This window comes from Gorilla gorilla, chromosome 10, assembly GCF_029281585.2.
Source record: "Gorilla gorilla gorilla isolate KB3781 chromosome 10, NHGRI_mGorGor1-v2.1_pri, whole genome shotgun sequence".
NCBI lineage: Eukaryota > Metazoa > Chordata > Mammalia > Primates > Hominidae > Gorilla > Gorilla gorilla.
Genome location: NC_073234.2, coordinates 79,891,807 through 79,906,135, shown reverse-complemented (window position 1 = coordinate 79,906,135; position 14,329 = coordinate 79,891,807). Strand labels below are relative to the sequence as shown.

Sequence of the window (14,329 nt, the reverse complement as noted above, 5' to 3'; positions counted from 1 at the left end):
TACTATCAAAAATGAGTAACTTGTAAGACAAAAATGTTGGTGAACTATGTTCACATTACCAACTATTTACTGCTAGAGTTTTATAGAAAATTTTAAATAACAGAAAGATATTTGTAGTGTCAGGAGGCATCTGACCATATGGCCAAACTTAAATAAACTTAGATAGATATGAGTTTCTAAATTACTGTTGCATACTTTATTTTACACAACGAACATTGTCATATGGACCTTAAACAGTGTCTAATGTCTACAAAAAGGAAAAGAAGGTAAACTTTTGAAAGATAGCCTTTTAAAAATCTGAAATACAAATATATTTATAGTTAAAATGATGATAAGGTTTGTAAAATGTGGTTGTGGAAGAATAAAGATACTATTTTCTTGTCCCTCAACTTCTCAATCCCCCCAACACATTTCCTAGTCTACATTTTCCTATTTTTTTTCCTGTCTTGCAAACATTTACATCATATACTGTACTTGGATGACATTTTGGAACACCCAAGCTGCTACTGCAACAATGGAATTGATACTAACTTTTAAATCCAAATAAGAGAAATATTTCTAATGCTTTGGTGATTGCCAAGGGGCCATCTTGGTAGATCTCTTAGGCTTCCTAGAATTGACTCAAATAGGAGATATCTAAATCTTCTTTTGCTGAATCCTAAAAAGATTAGATATCCACATAGCATATAAAAAAAGAGATAAATTATGTAAAGTCCCTCTTAGAGAGCCTGAAATGTTATAAATTTCAATAATTGGTAGCTCCTGCTGCTAGACAAATTCACTGAAAAGTTGTCAGCCTTCAGCTCTGTCTTGTCTTTGTTCTGCCTCTGAGTAGCTGTATTAAGTAACCCCTAAGCCACATTCTATTTTCCGTCCTCATTTCAAAGGTGGGACATGTCTTTGAACGCTTACTTGTTTTCTGTCTTACAAGAAATAACTATTTTGAGAGATTTAAAATGTGTAAATTTCTGAAATTTTCCATGTAAATGTAACAACATATCACAGCAAAATCAAAGATTTTTCTGACATTATAGTTCATACTGAATTTAGATATTAGACAGCCCTACCAATGAGTCCCATTTAGCATGGATTTTAACACCAAGATTTACAGCATTATTATAAGTGATGAATTCTCCTTTAAAAATACCCATTTATAGAGAAGCCCAAATTTGATTCAAATGCTTTGACTGTCCTTATCAATTTCAATCTCGTGGAGCTGATGACATGCCTCTGAAACAAAATCTATTGTATGATTCATGAAGTTGTCTGTTAGTTAAATGGCAAAATATATATATAAGCTGAAAAACTAGTAACAGCATGCTGAAGTGAAAGGAGAGTTGCAGGAAGGAAAAATTATAATCCTGGTGTGTTTCTGAGCATAATGTATTATTGAAAAATACTCAAAAGTTGCGATAATGTACTGTTGTTGTACTCCCAAGCAATATTTACATTTGAAAAGGATAGTAAGTGCAGGTACCTTGAACAAATGGGATTTATGTGGTGACATCAGAAAAGAAGCTAGTTCTTCCTCCACTGCCTATCAAATTCATTTTATAGGTCCATTTTTTTTTAATTCCACTGACACTGTAATCTCAAACAGGCTGCACTACTTTCCGTTGACATTCAAAAGAAAAAAAAAAAAAAACAAAACACCCTCTGGTCACTTTTAGTTCCCCCAAAAGGCACAGTTCTGGATTAATATGTCTAGTTCACTTTGCACTTTACGTAAACCAAATCTCCTTCCCTCCCACTACATCAGGTCCAAAGCCTACATTTGAGAAAGAGGGTCTAGGTTATTTCTCTGTTTTTCATCCTAGTTTCTCTCCTTCTGCCTTCCTTTTTCTCCCACAATTGAACAAAGCTGCTCTATCTCCTCTAGAGTTGAAATTTAAAGGGGAAGAGTTAATGAAGGAAGAAATGTCTTCCTTGATTCCTTTGCCCAGGGCAGTATTTAAAACTGACTCTTTCTCTTAAGGCCACTTTCTTGGATTCTTTGGAGATTCCACCCCTCATTCATGGTCTGACATCTGCAGTATCTTTGGTGGGGTCAATGCATCTCCTCTGACTAGTCACATACAATTTCTCCCTGCAACTTTAGATATTCAACATACAGTTTTAGCCTCTTTCTACTAAACTCTCATCACCACTCCATATGATCCAACCATTCTAGATGTAAGAGCCCCAAAGTAGCTCTGGGTAACCTATCGCTGGCTGGGGTGAAGCTCCTTTTCAAATGTAGCCCTCTCTTCAATTCACCTCCTGGCAGGTGGATCCAGCCACAGCCTTTTTGCCTTTTAGGCTTCTTAAATTTCCTAAGTATGAATTGGACACCAGTCCCTTCTGTCTCCCAAACTGCAGAGGACAAATATAAAGCACTCTGAGCAAACTTAAAGTCATGCTCACTAGGCTTTAAATCAGAAGAAAGAATAGCTTACCTCCCCCTAACAGAAGTGAAAGTGGGACACACAGCACAACTCTCTCTACAGAAACGACTTTTATTTTTATCTCTACCCTTTGATCTCTAGTGCACCTCTCTACCTCTACAACCTGTTACACATGCTGGCAATGAGAGTTTTCATAAAACCTATTCTTGTACATTTCTTTTACAAGTTCCCTAGGTGGTCTAAAACAGGTTCTCCAAACCAAGGTATATGAATATTTAGAATGCATAAAATTTTCCAAGGGATACATGAACATGAATAGTTTTAAGAGAAGTCACTTTCAATTCTTCATTTTCCATGTAGACCCTTTTGAAAAGCCAACCTCTCTGAAAATGTATCTTAAGTTTAGTCATCATGCTAGTCCTTCTTTCCCAACCCTTGACCCCTGCATAATTTCCTTTCCAAATGTTACAAAAGGAAGGACTTATCTCTCACCTATTCTAAATCTTACTGTGGCACATTTCATCCTCCTCTCCTATTATCAAATAATTCATGCCTCCTGGGGCAGAATCACATGAGACCATATTTCTCTAAGTCTCTTGTTTAGCACTGGCCAAATACCTTATGTTTTGTAGTTAATTTTCTAACAGAAGATTTCATTGTACATTTAAAATCAGAATATTTATATATATGTATATGCAGATAAAGATCAAGATCACATAATAAGAACAGAACTGATAATAAACCTTCTATCAATCTAGCAATAAGTAGAACACAGCCATGGTTCACACTGCACAGTGATTTTCATTGCTTCCCCAAAAGCAATCTAGGTAACAATGCACTAAACCTTAGAAAACCAGTTTCCTTTATTTAAGATTAATTACTCCTGTTCAGAGAATGATATACTCTGATTCTATTAGATGCATAATAAGAAACATAACCATTTTCAATTGTGAAAGAAATTCTAATCAATATAGATATAAAATTCTCAAAAATATTTATTTCTGTTGCTCTGTCAAGATTTTTGAAGCTGCTTAGAGACCAGCCAGATTAAAATTTTTTAATTTGGCAAAGATAAATAAATCTTTGCTCAGCTTATCAAAGAAAATTCTGCAATAGACAATGCCCAATTTAATTTTTTTAGGCTGATATAATCTACTTGTAGCTTCAAAAACCAGATGACTGTAAGAGATAAACAGATACGGTTAGTAATCCTTTTTTCGATCTAGATAAAATTGTAAGGTATATATCTCAGAAATTGGCAAAATGAAAGATTCTAATAACTAACATATTCTTCTGTAAAAATTTTGATTGTTTTCAACAAACTTGAAAGAAAACCAACTTATCAATTGACAGCAATTTTTGATATTGCAACACAATTTGAATTTTGACATGTAACTATAGAGGGTTCAAATAACCAAGTGACATTACTGTAGTAAAATGCCTTCCTTCAACAACATCTTCATGTAAACATATTTCCTAGTGCTTACCTCTATAAAACAATAACAGAACTGATAATAAACCTTGTATCAATCTAGCAATAAGCAGAGCACAGCCATGGTTCAATATTGCACAGTGACCTTCATACAGACAAGATAAAACTAGGGTTTCTGTAAGTGAAAACTGCCTTTCCAGATCAGGTGCTAATAGATTTCAAGAAAGAAACACGGGCCCATGCACAAGACAGTGCTTCAAAAGACACTGTCTATGTATGTCTTTCTTCCCATTCTGGTCAGCTTGCCTTAGTGGCTCAGCAACAATATGAAATGTTGGGTCAGTGCAGTGGGCTGTGATCCCAGCACTTTGGTAGGCCAAGGTGGGCAGATTATTTAAGTCCAGGAGTTTGAGACCAGCCTTGGCAACATGATGAAACCGCATCTTTACACACACACACACACACACACACACACACACACACACACACACACACACACACACATTAGCCAGAAGTGGTAGTGCATGCCTGTAGTCCCAGCTACTGGGGAGGCTGAGATGGGAGGATCTCTTTAGCTCAGGAGGTAGAGGCTGCAAGTGAGCTGTGATCGTACCACCACACTCCAGCCTGGGTGACAGAGAGAGACACTATCTCAAAAATAACACACGCACACACACACACACACACACACACACACACACACACCAAAAAAAAAAAAAAAGAAAAAGAAAAGTGCAGGGAGACATACTGCAGTTAGAGCAAGCTATTCCTGAACAAGGTGATACGGCCACCTCCACAAAATCTACTGTGCACAGAGAAGAAAAAGTGCTTAGAATGCTGGTCCTGGGGAATAGTAAATTATCCCATCAAGAGGCTTGTATAACAGTTTTTTTCTTCAGATATTTAGATATTTCTCAACACCTCGGAGTGGGTGGTACACTCAAGCCAATAATATCAATTGCTAAAAAGATTAATTCACATAAAATAACAGATCCTTCCACTAGTATTTCACTAACAATTGCTTACCATCTCGTCAGGAAGATGATGATAGTAACATAGCAGGCACTTCACAAAGCACCGTAAGTGTGCTGTGAAATAACCAAGCTAGTCCCATTAAAATCAGGAACAAGGGGAGAGGAGCCAAGATGGCCGAATAGGAACAGCTCCGGTCTACAGCTCCCAGCGTGAGCGACGCAGAAGACAGGTGATTTCTGCATTTCCATCTGAGGTACCGCGTTCATCTCACTAGGGAGTGCCAGACAGTGGGCGCAGGTCAGTGGGTGCGCACCGTGCGCGAGCAGAAGCAGGCCGAGGCATTGCTTCACTTGGGAAGCACAAGGGGTCAGCGAGTTCCCTTTCTGAGTCAAAGAAAGGGGTGACGGTCGGCATCTGGAAAATCGGGTCACTCCCACCTGAATACTGCGCTTTTCCGACGGGCTTAAAAAACGGCGCACCACGAGATTATATCCGGCACCTGGCTCGGAGGGTCCTACGCCCACGGAGTCTCGCTGATTGCTAGCACAGCAGTCTGAGATCAAACTGCAAGGCAGCAGCGAGGCTGGGGGAGGGGCGCCCGCCATTGCCCAAGCTTGATTAGGTAAACAAAGCAGCCTGGAAGCTCCAACTGGGTGGAGCCCACCACAGCTCAAGGAGGTCTGCCTGCCTCTGTAGGCTCCACCTCTGGGGGCAGGACACAGACAAACAAAAAGACAGCAGTAACCTCTGCAGACTTAAATGTCCCTGTCTGACAGCTTTGAAGACAGCAGTGGTTCTCCCAGCATGCAGCTGGAGATCTGAGAATGGGCAGACTGCCTCCTCAAGTGGGTCCCTGACCCCTGACCCCCGAGCAGCCTAACTGGGAGGCACCCCCCAGCAGGGGCACACTGACACCTCACACGGCAGGGTACTCCAACAGACCTGCAGCTGAGGGTCCTCTCTATTAGAAGGAAAACTAACAAACAGAAAGGACATCCACACCAAAAACCCATCTGTACATCACCATCATCCAAGACCAAAAGCAGATAAAACCACAAAGATGGGGAAAAAACAGAACAGAAAAACCGGAAACTCTAAAAAGCAGAGCGCCTCTCCTTCTCCAAAGGAACGCAGTTCCTCACCAGCAATGGAACAAAGCTGGATGGAGAATGACTTTGACAAGCTGAGAGAAGAAGGCTTCAGACGATCAAATTACTCTGAGCTACGGGAGGACATTCAAACCAAAGGCAAAGAAGTTGAAAACTCTGAAAAAAATTTAGAAGAATGTATAACTAGAATAACCAATATAGAGAAGTGCTTAAAGGAGCTGATGGAGCTGAAAACCAAGGCTTGAGAACTACGTGAAGAATGCAGAAGCCTCAGGAGCCGATGCGATCAACTGGAAGAAACGGTATCAGCGATGGAAGATGAAATGAATGAAATGAAGCGAGAAGGGAAGTTTAGAGAAAAAAGAATAAAAAGAAATGAGCAAAGCCTCCAAGAAATATGAGACTATGTGAAAAGACCAAATCTACGTCTGATTGGTGTACCTGAAAGTGATGGGGAGAATGGAACCAAGTTGGAAAACACTCTGCAGGATATTATCCAGGAGAACGTCCCCAATCTAGCAAGGCAGGCCAACGTTCAGATTCAGGAAATACAGAGAACGCCACAAAGATACTCCTCGAGAAGAGCAACTCCAAGACACATGATTGTCAGATTCACCAAAGTTGAAATGAAGGAAAAAATGTTAAGGGCAGCCAGAGAGAAAGGTCGGGTTACCCTCAAAGGGAAGCCCATCAGACTAACAGCGGATCTCTCAGCAGAAACCCTACAAGCCAGAAGAGAGTGGGGGCTAATATTCAAATTTCTTAAAGAAAAGAATTTTCAACCCAGAATTTCATATCCAGCCAAACTAGGCTTCATAAGTGAAGGAGAAATAAAATCTTTTACAGACAAGCAAATGCTGAGAGATTTTGTCACCACCAGGCCTGCCCTAAAAGAGCTCCTGAAGGAAGCACTAAACATGGAAAGGAACAACTGGTACCAGCCACTGCAAAATCATGCCAAAATGTAAAGACCATCCAGACTAGGAAGAAACTGCATCAACTAACGAGCAAAATAACCAGCTAACATCATAATGACAGGATCAAATTCACACATAACAATATTAACTTTAAATGTAAATGGACTAAATGCTTCAATTAAAAGACACAGACTGGCAAATTGGATAAAGAGTCAAGACCCATCAGTGTGCTGTATTCAGGAAACCCATCTCACGTGCAGAGACACACATAGGCTCAAAATAAAAGGATGGAGGAAGATCTACCAAGCAAATGGAAAACAAAAAAAGGCAGGGGTTGCAATCCTAGTCTCTGATAAAACAGACTTTAAACCAATAAACATGAAAAGAGACAAGGCCATTACATAATGGTAAAGGGATCAATTCAACAAGAAGAGCTCACTATCCTAAATATATATGCACCCAATACAGGAGCACCAAGATTCATAAAGCAAGTCCTGAGTGACCTACAAAGAGACTTAGACTCCCACACATTAATAATGGGAGACTTTAACACCCCACTGTCAACATTAGACAGATCAACGAGACAGAAAGTCAACAAGGATACCCAGGAATTGAACTCAGCTCTGCACCAAGGGACCTAATAGACATCTACAGAACTCTCCACCCCAAATCAACAGAATATACATTTTTTTCAGCACCACACCACACCTATTCCAAAATTGACCACATACTGGGAAGTAAAGCTCTCCTCAACAAATGGAAAAGAACAGAAATTATAACAAACTATCTCTCAGACCACAGTGCAATCACACTAGAACTCAGGATTAAGAATCTCACTCAAAACCGCTCAACTACATGGAAACTGAACAACCTGCTCCTGAATGACTACTGGGTACATAACGAAATGAAGGCAGAAATAAAGATGTTCTTTGAAACCAACGAGAACAAAGACACAACATACCAGAATCTCTGGGACACATTCAAAGCAGTGTGTAGAGGGAAATTTATAGCACTAAATTCCCACAAGAGAAAGCAGGAAAGATCCAAAATTGACACCCTAACATCACAATTAAAAGAACTAGAAAAGCAAGAGCAAACACATTCAAAAGCTAGCAGAAGGCAAGAAATAACTAAAATCAGAGCAGAACTGAAGGAAATAGAGACACAAAAAAACCTTCAAAAAATTAATGAATCCAGGAGCTGGTTTTTTGAAAGGATCAACAAAATTGATAGACCACTAGCAAGACTAATAAAGAAGAAAAGAGAGAAGAATCAAATAGACACAATAAAAAATGATAAAGGGGATGTCACCACCGATCCCACAGAAATACAAACTACCATCAGAGAATACTACAAACACCTCTATGCAAATAAACTAGAAAATCTAGAAGAAATGGATAAATTCCTGGACACATACACTCTCCCAAGACTAAACCAGGAAGAAGTTGAATCTCTGAATAGACCAATAACAGGATCTGAAATTGTGGCAATAATCAATAGCTTACCAACCAAAAAGAGTCCAGGACCAGATGGATTCACAGCCGAATTCTACCAGAGGTACAAGGAGGAACTGGTACCATTCCTTCTGAAACTATTCCAATCAACAGAAAAAGAGGGACTCCTCCCTAACTCATTTTATGAGGCCAGCATCATTCTGATACCAAAGCCAGGCAGAGACACAACAAAAAAAGAGAATTTTAGACCAATATCCTTGATGAACATTGATGCAAAAATCCTCAATAAAATACTGGCAAAACGAATCCAGCAGCACATCAAAAAGCTTATCCACCATGATCAAGTGGGCTTCATCCCTGGGATGCAAGGCTGGTTTAATATACGCAAATCAATAAATGTAATCCAGCATATAAACAGAGCCAAAGACAAAAACCACATGATTATCTCAATAGATGCAGAAAAATCCTTTGACCAAATTCAACAACCCTTCATGCTAAAAACTCTCAATAAATTGGGTATTGATGGGACGTATTTCAAAATAATAAGAGCTATCTATGACAAACCCACAGCCAATATCATACTGAATGGGCAAAAACTGGAAGCATTCCCTTTGAAAACTGGCACAAGACAGGGATGCCCTCTCTCACCACTCCTATTCAACATAGTGTTGGAAGTTCTGGCCAGGGCAATTAGGCAGGAGAAGGAAATAAAGGGTATTCAATTAGGAAAAGAGGAAGTCAAATTGTCCCTGTTTGCAGACGACATGATTGTATATCTAGAAAACCCCATCGTCTCAGCCCAAAATCTCCTTAAGCTGATAAGCAACTTCAGCAAAGTCTCAGGATACAAAATCAATGTACAAAAATCACAAGCATTCTTATACACCAACAACAGACAAACAGAGAGCCAAATCATGAGTGAACTCCCATTCACAATTGCTTCAAAGAGAATAAAATACCTAGGAATCCAACTTACAAGGGATGTGAAGGACCTCTTCAAGGAGAACTACAAACCACTGCTCAAGGAAATAAAAGAGGATACAAACAGATGGAAGAACATTCCATGCTCATGGGTAGGAAGAATGAATATTGTGAAAATGGCCATACTGCCCAAGGTAATTTACAGATTCAATGCCATCCCCGTCAAGCTACCAATGACTTTCTTCACAGAATTGGAAAAAACTAAAGTTCATATGGAACCAAAAAAGAGCCCGCATCGCCAAGTCAATCCTAAGCCAAAAGAGCAAAGCTGGAGGTATCACACTACCTGACTTCAAACTATACTACAAGGCTACAGTAACCAAAACAGCATGCTACTGGTACCAAAACAGAGATATAGATCAATGGAACAGAACAGAGCCCTCAGAAATAACGTAGATATTTCTGTAGTTCAGAAATGTCTACAACTATCTGATCTTTGACAAACCTGAGAAAAACAAGCAATGGGGAAAGGATTCCCTATTTAATAAATGGTGCTGGGAAAAGTGGCTAGCCATATGTAGAAAGCTGAAACTGGATCCCTTCCTTACACCTTATACAAAAATCAATTCAAGATGGATTAAAGACTTAAATGTTAGACCTAACACCATAAAAACCCTAGAAGAAAAGCTAGGCATTACCATTCAGGACATAGGCATGGGCAAGGACTTCATGTCTAAAACACCAAAAGCAATGGCAACAAAAGACAAAATTGACAAATGGGATCTAATTAAACTAAAGAGCTTCTGCACAGCAAAAGAAACTACCATCAGAGTGAACAGGCAACCTACAAAATGGGAGAAAATTTTTGCAACCTACTCATCTGACAAAGGGCTAATATCCAGAATCTACAATGAACTCAAACAAATTTACAAGAAAAAAACAAACAACCCCATCAAAAAGTGGGCAAAGGACATGAACAGACACTTCTCAAAAGAAGACATTTATGCAGCCAAAAAACACATGAAAAAATGCTCATCATCACTGGCCATCAGAGAAATGCAAATCAAAACCACAATGAGATACCATCTCACACCAGTTAGAATGGCAATCATTAAAAAGTCAGGAAACAACAGGTGCTGGAGAGGATGTGGAGAAATAGGAACACTTTTACACTGTTGGTGGGACTGTAAACTAGTTCAACCATTGTGGAACTCGGTGTGGCGATTCCTCAGGGATCTAGAACTGGAAATACCATTTGACCCAGCCATCCCATTACTGGGTATATACCCAAAGGACTATAAATCATGCTGCTATAAAGACACATGCACATGTATGTTTATTGCGGCTCTATTCACAATAGCAAAGACTTGGAACCAACCCAAATGTCCAACAATGATAGACTGGATTAAGAAAATGTGGCACATATACACCATGGAATACTATGCAGCCATAAAAAAATGATGAGTTCATGTCCTTTGTAGGGACATGGATGAAATTGGAAATCATCACTCTCAGTAAACTATCACAAGAACAAAAAACCAAACACCACATATTCTCACTCATAGGTGGGAATTGAACAATGAGATCACATGGACACAGGAAGGGGAATATCACACTCTGGGGACTGTTGTGGGGTGGGGAGAGGGGGGAGGGATAGCATCGGGAGATATACCTAATGCTAGATGACAAGTTAGTGGGTGCAGCTCACCAGCATGGCACATGTATACATATGTAACTAACCTGCACAATGTGCACATGTACCCTAAAACTTAAAGTATAATAAAAAAAAATTAGGAACAAATAAAGGTTCCCAGCTAATATCATTATTATTCATCACTGTTTGGGTATTTCTTGCATTAGCTAATACAATGAGAAAATGAGAAAATGAAAATAATACATAAATATAGTAAATTAAAAAACAAAATATATTTAATTATAGACAATTACTAATACTTGTAAATCACAAAAAAGTTCCTATATTGTAATTAGTAAAAGAATTTGATACAGCAACATGATACAAAGTATATAAAACCAAAGGCTTTTCTTTATACTGGCAGTATAATACAAAAATTAAAATAAAAATAAAATATCATTCACAATAACAATCGAACTATAAAGTACCCCAGAAAACTTTAACAAAAATGTTCAACTGTATGAAGAAGAATACAAAATTTTATATTGAAGGTCATCTTGCATGAATTAAGAAAAACTATCATGCTTACTGGACCAAAAAACCTCCATAATATTATTAAAACCTTTATCTTTCCTAAATAAGTAGAAATATGTAATGCAATTTTAATCATAATTTTATTGAGATACTAATTTTTATTTGGATTTTCCTTTATAATTTTAAATGATTTTTAATTTTAATCATTTTTTATTTTGTTTATTTCTACTTTTTTGTTTGACTTAAAATTTTATACGGAAGAATAAATATGTAAGATTTACCTAAAAATATTGAAAAAGATGATCGCTACCTGACATAGGATACTAAAGCCCTCTGTGATACTAATTTGATTACAATAACATGTTATGACCACAAAAAATGTACTAGTTACTGTACAAAACTGAGTTTATAACTGTATCCAATATAAATATAAATGAAAATGTATTATATGATAAACACTTCAGCAGAAATATACATATACATAATAATTATATAATAGCTCAGCAGAGAAAGTATAGCTTCTTTAATAAATGATTTTATAATTATAATTAGATCTTCATTCAGCAAGAAAATAGTAATATTCCTGCATAATGCCATGTTTAAAGATGAAAAGGAGCAATGGATTAGGGATTTTAATGTTAAAATAAAATGTAAAAATTATGTGAAAAATAAGAGTAATGTTAGGTTAAAGAAAAACTTTTTTAAAAAAGACAAAAAAAAAAACAACCAAGAAACTATAATGGAAAAAAATTGTGGAGTCTACTTCTTTAATAGTACAGATTTATACAAAGGCAAAAAGTACCATAAATAAGTTTTTAAAAAATAGAGAACATGTTTGAAACGTATATGAGAGGTGAGCCTTATAACTCTAATGTAAAATAGAGAACTTCTGCAAATTGAAAAGAAAAAGCAAACATGGGTAAATTGTATGAACTGGGGTTTATAAGAGAGGAAAAAGCAAATAGACAAAAATTATTATAACCTTTTTATAAAAGATGCTAAATCTCACTGGTATTCAAGGAAATGCGATTGAAAAGTAGCACAATACCCTTATTTTTGCATACAGTTAATTAAAAATTTTTTGAAAGATTTATCACATACAATGGAATGGGGTGGAGAAGTGATGGGATTGCATATTGCAGTACACAATGTTTCTGGCATTCCACTTTTGGAAATCCATTCTGCAGAAATAGATATTCTTATCTGAGGATTTAGGGACTAACCACGATTTAGATATACATGCTGACCTAGAGGGATGTCCATAGTTCATAGTTAAATGATTACAGCAACAAGTCCACATATGTAGGTAATGATGATCCTGTATTTGTGAGTAAAAGTTGTGGGGGAGCATATGTGTAAAATTACATAAATCATGTATGTTTTACATGAGCATAGAAAGAAATGTAAAAAGATACGCCCAAAATTGACTTTTTTATATACTCTTCTGTTACTTAGCTTTGAAAAAATAATGTTCTCATTTTTGAATTTTAAAAGAAAACTCCAGTAAAATGTGTATATGTGAGTGTTAAGTGTGTAGATATGTATGTTATAGACAACTAATGTTCTGAGATTTCCAGAGAGAGAGAGACATGTGAAGAACACGGGGCTTGATCAGAATTTGAACGATGGTTGTGGAAGAACTGGATAAACAAAAAGGGACTTTCCAGGCCAATGACAAGGCAGGAGGAAAACAACATTATCCGGAATCATTTAAATGTACTTCTAACGCTCCAAGCCACTTGTAACTACATATTTGAAAACTCAAAATGTAAATCTGTATCTGTGCATGCATAAACAAACAATATTATTACTACCGCACAAAACAAATCCTGCATTAAATACAATTGTCATTGCTGTCAGGAATGTATAAACAAGATAATTAGAAAACCCAAAGAATCTTATACTTATAACTAAGCATTAAATCTCCTTATATTTTTCCAAGTACAAATGACTGAATTGCAACCCACAACAACCCAAATAAATGAAGGACTTTTACCTTAGCATTCACCAACATCACCATTCATTTTTGCTTCCATACTGTAAGACAAACAGATTTTTTAAAAATTACATATTGAGTAGCCAGTATGAATAAGGCACCTCAAATGTGTAAGCTGCAGCTTCTTGTTCATCAGAGAAGCAGAGTTGTAAATAAAAGAATCTTTGTTTATGTAAGTTTTAATCCTTTGGTTAAGTTTCTTTGGCTCTGATGGTTGCATAAAGCAGGTTATAATCTTGGGAACAGGTTCTAAGATTACTGTACTCACTTGGAACCAGAGGCTCCTCCTTACTGGGTTTTTTTTTTTTTTTTTTTCCTGGTGGTTGTTTTTTCAAACAGTTAACTCTTACGTGGCTTTGGCTCCAATATCCTGTTGAAAAACCTCAGTTAATGGCACTAAACTTTGCTGAGCCTCAATTTTCTCAGATTTTTTCTTTGGTGATTAAGGCACCTTTAACAAGTCTCTTGTAAATCAAAGATAATATGTTAATTTACTCATTGAGTAAACTGACACACATATATTTGAGCATGAGTTCAACTTTCAGTGTAGCTGGATATCTAAGAAAAAATGACATCAAAATGGGAATAAGCTTGAAAACAGAGTTGATTCGGACAAGGATATTCATTTCTATGGGATACCACTGACATTTTTGAACAGTAGACTGAGATGCGAAAACCAGTGTCTATAGATTATTGTATCAGTAACTTTCTAGCTGGATGGGATGAGTAAAAGATTAGGGGCTATGTAAAGTAATTAGGTGGTCATATCCAGGTGTAATTTGTAATGGAGTGGATAAGATAGTTGGATTGATTTATTTTATTTTATTTTATTTTCTATTCCAGGATACATGTGCAGGGCATGCAGGTTTGTTACATAGGTAAAAATGTGCCATGATGATTTGCTGCACCTATCAACCTGTCACCTAGGTATTAAGCCCCACGTGCATTAGCTATTTATCCTGATGCTCTCCCTC

General features: G+C 37.2%; 1 protein-coding gene across 5 annotated transcripts in view; it reads right to left on the bottom strand.

The window, feature by feature from the left end:
* Positions 1-13,722, bottom strand: part of SLCO1A2 (solute carrier organic anion transporter family member 1A2) — a 135,468-nt gene extending 121,746 nt beyond the window's left edge. The window contains exons 1-2 of one of the 5 annotated variants that reach the window (XM_055358458.2): positions 13,624-13,722; positions 13,356-13,396 (exon numbers count right to left, since the gene is read on the bottom strand). The gene's annotated coding sequence lies outside the window, so the exon portion shown is untranslated. Of the gene's footprint in view, positions 1-13,355 lie in introns of all 5 variants that reach the window. The other 4 variants (XM_055358459.2, XM_055358457.2, XM_055358463.2 and 1 more) reach the window with 4 other exon arrangements.
* Between the last annotated feature and the right edge of the window lie 607 nt (positions 13,723-14,329).